This window comes from Mus caroli, chromosome 16 (assembly GCF_900094665.2).
Source record: "Mus caroli chromosome 16, CAROLI_EIJ_v1.1, whole genome shotgun sequence".
NCBI lineage: Eukaryota > Metazoa > Chordata > Mammalia > Rodentia > Muridae > Mus > Mus caroli.
In genome coordinates, this window is record NC_034585.1 from 32579381 (window position 1) to 32583173 (window position 3793).

The 3793-nt window shown below is 56.6% G+C and overlaps 1 protein-coding gene across 1 annotated transcript in view; it reads left to right on the plus strand.

Moving 5' to 3' along the window:
* The first annotated feature begins 754 nt into the window (after positions 1-754).
* Positions 755-3793, plus strand: part of Sema5b (semaphorin 5B) — a 122022-nt gene continuing 118983 nt past the window's right edge. The window contains exon 1 of the mRNA XM_021185096.2: positions 755-889. The gene's annotated coding sequence lies outside the window, so the exon portion shown is untranslated. The remainder of the gene's footprint in view (positions 890-3793) is intronic.

Here is a 3793-nt window from a genome sequence, read left to right on the forward strand (position 1 = left end):
TACACCCAAGGATTCACCCAAGATCCTGTAGCAACCGGTCAGCTCTGGCTTTCCGGTCCAGCCCAGCAGCTTAGCATCTCGCTGTTGCTGGAGTTGATTACAATCTCCCGGGTTTTAGTACGCGGTCCATTTCTCATTCATATTTCAAATCCACAGGCAGAAAAATGTTTCTACATAGCTAAAGGGGCTGGGGTATTGGGGACCCCAGGGTGTGTGTTGGGGGGAGAGCTTTCTCAGGCTCCAAGTTGGGGTTGGTTTGAGATGGGGATGGTAGAGCACGGTAAGGTAAGACCTAGCAAAAGATGGCAAAGGCTAGAGACCTAGGACAGAGGCAGCTTCTGTCCACCCATCCCCATAGCTCGCAAGCGAGGGGCCGGAGTTCTGCTAAGGGGCGAAATCGGGATGGAGGGCGCCCCCTCGCGCTCTCCCACTCTCCTCGGGGCTGGCGGGTGAAGCGCCAGCAGTCGCAGGTCCTCTCCATCCCCCTCCTCCTTTTCTCTCCCGCTCCCCTCCTTCTCTCCTCTGGCTTCCAACTCCTCCCCCACGCCTCCCCCCCACCCCTCCGCCTGCTCCCTCACTCTCCTCCTCCCGGCTCGCTCCGGCGCGCGGGGTCTGGAGCTAGTTGGAGCGCGGGGGTTGGTGCTGGAGCCCAGCTCCGCCGAGCCCCGCCGGTCGGCCGCGCATCCAGCGGCCGTTGGAGCAGCCTGAGCGCAGCGGGCCCGACCCGAGTCGGAGACTGCGACGGAGCGCTGAACCCGTAGTCCGAAGCCTTGCTGTTCCGCCGCCCCATTCCCAGACCGGCCACCAGCCCTCGGGTTCGTCGCTGTGGTCCGCACCGCCCGGAACCCAGGGCCGCGGGGAGCCCGGCACCTGCGCGTGCTGCCGGGAGGTGAGTCCGGGAGCTCCCGGAGCTTTTTCCCTCGCCAGCTGGGGCTGTGAGTTGCAAACTTCAGCAACTAGGATGGGTAGAGGGGTGGGAGTCCGGGGGCGCTGGTAAGTTGGAGGCACGTTGGTGAGGCTTCAGGGGGCTGGAGCGCGGGTCCCGGGGCTTCAATGCTGTCTGGGGCTACCTCGGCTGGGGCGCCACCGGTGCTGCTGCGTTCCTGACACCCGCTGGCTCTGGCTTCTGGCTCCACTGGGCTGCGATCAGCGCGTCTAGGCTGCAGCCGCGGCGGAGACCAAGATCGCGGGCCTGGAGTATGGGGACCGACCAGGGAAAGCGAGGGGGCAAAGGAACGGAGACTGGGCCGAGACAGAGGCTCAGCAGAGGGCGGGCGGGGAAATCTGGCAGAGGAAAAGTGCGGGCGGCGAGGCGCGTGGGAACGCGTGGCCGGCCCAGAGTGTGAAATCTCCCGCGCAGGGACGTCCCCATGCAGCCGCCACCAACCCAGCCCTTGCCGGATTCTTCCCAGACCCCTCCACCCCCTAGGCTACTCCAGCCTTAACTGGGCCCTTTGGAGCCCACACTCTGCCCTCTAAGGCCCTGGATGGAGCAGCCCGGGGCCCCTCGCTCCTGCCTCAGCCAGTGAAGCGGGTGCGGCGGCGGGAACCTGGGACTAAAGGGGCGATTTCCTGATTTATTTTTCTCATGGTAATTTGTCTTTGTGATTGGGGCTGCCCATTCACTTTCCGCTCACGTCGTGCGGGAGATCCAGCGCGGAGGGAGGGAGCGGGGGGGGGGTTGCGCTTGGGCACAAGGAGGGATGCGAACGGGAAAGGGGATCCGGGGACCCGAGCCGGGCGGGAGCTGAGACAGAAGTAGCAGCAGGACCCGCGGAGAAAAAGCGAAGGTGAAGAGGATCGGCCGAACGATGTGGGCTCCGTTGCCGGCCTCAAACTTTAAAGAACCAGACGACCACCTGAAGCGCCGATCTCACCCCTTCTGGTTGCTTTACCGGGGCCCGGTTCTGAGTCGTCTCGCCCTGCTGCGCCAGACATGAGTAGGCGCTGAGTTTGGATCTGGAGCGGTTGCCTCGGGACCTTGCCCCCAGGCCTGCGATCGTCTTCTGGCTTTTGATAATTGGAGAAGAGCCTGCAGAGCGCATCTGGTCAGCCCACCTTTAGTGGGCCATACGTTCTTGGTCAGCCAAATAGGACTGGGGCATTGGAAGTTTGACTGTGTCTAGAACCTACACGATCCTGCCTTCACTGGCCTTAACTCCGATCTCTTTTCTCCACCCTTTTGTAAATTCAATCTCCTTCCACCCGTCTCTGCTCTCCCATTGCCTACCCGCATTCTGTACCGACTTGGACCTCATTCTGCGGTGCTCTGTTCAACCTCCCTACCTACCCACCCCCATCTTTTAGTCCACCCCTTTCCAGTCTTCCTTACCCCTCTTGCCTTTTTTTCTTGGCATTTACAAGTGGCTTCTTGTCTTTCTGGAGCCCACGACCTTGAGGAAGGGGCAGAGGAGAATTCGAGCTTTAGAGTGGGACCTCACCAGTACNAGGGTATGTGGGAGGGGGAGAGTAAGAGGCTTGGAAAGAAAACATCCTGTCTAGAATCTAGCTTCTTCCCAGTGCAGGGGAAAGAAGGGTTAAAACGAGAGAGTACAGTGGTGTGTGTGTGTGTGTGTGTGTGTGTGTGTGTGTGTGTGTGTGTGTGATCTGTGAGCAACAAGAACCTTCGAGTTTCTGAGCTTTAGAGAGGACCCTCCAGGAGTAAAGGTCACCTGGGCTCTGGCAAATCAAGAAAGATATGTGTACCGGGGGTGTGTGTGTGTGTGTGTGTGTGTGTGTGTCCCTCCGTCAGTCCTTTCTGCCTATCACCAGCTATCGCCACCAGTTTAGGAAGGAATGGCAGGTCTCCCATCTCTACCTCTCCACCAATGTGAACCTCAAGCATCTCTAAATCGCCTATGCTGTGCAACCCACAGTATTAGGTGCTGATAAAAATAATGTTGAGGTTCAGGGCAGAATTCCCTGAGGCTTGGTGCCCAAGTGGTGGGCTTAGGCTTTCCTAAGAGAAGATTGGCTTGGTGAGTTTGATGGAACAGGACTGGGGTCCTTCCTCACCAGCTGCCTGTTTACAAAGAGGATCCTGCAGGGTAAGGGCCTGAGAGAGAGAGTTCCCTAATGACAAGGGTCAGACTAGAAAAGGCAGGGAGCCTGAGAGGCAGTATGATTGATTACATCTTTACATTGGGATAGGATGGATCCTGGCTCCAAAGTCCTTTCTTCCATCTCTTCTTTGGTTTATGTGGGTAGGCTTCAAGTTTTGTTTTGTTTTGTTTTTAGATTTATTTGTTTTACTTTATATTTCTATGAATGCTTTGCCTTCATGCATGCATGTGTACCATGTGTGTGCCTGTTGGATCCCCTGGAACTAGGACCATGGATGGTGGAGAGCCACCATGAGAGTGAATCCAGGTTCTCTGCAAGAGCAACAAGTGTCTCTAACCACTGAGCTGTCTTGCCAGCCTATTCTCCCTTGACCCTTTGAGACAATAGCCTAGGCTGACCTCAGACTCGACACTCCCCCTGCCTCAGCCTCTCGGGTGTTGGGATTACAGGTATGGGTTACCATGACTGGCCTCATCAGTCAGCTCTTCTCCAGGTTAGAGATGGTAGAGGGCTCCAAGACTGTTGTTGTTCAGGAGATCGCAAACTTAGACTCTACAGAAAGAAAGGCAGGCAACAATGTGATGATCGGGGAGACAATTAGAATGGATGGGTCTAAGGACAACTGGATGTTGAAAGCCAAACTATCCAGATGAAATGGTCCAAACAAATCAAACTTGTGGCTTTTAATTATCTGACTCACTATATCTACAGGCCAAAAAAAAAAAAAAAA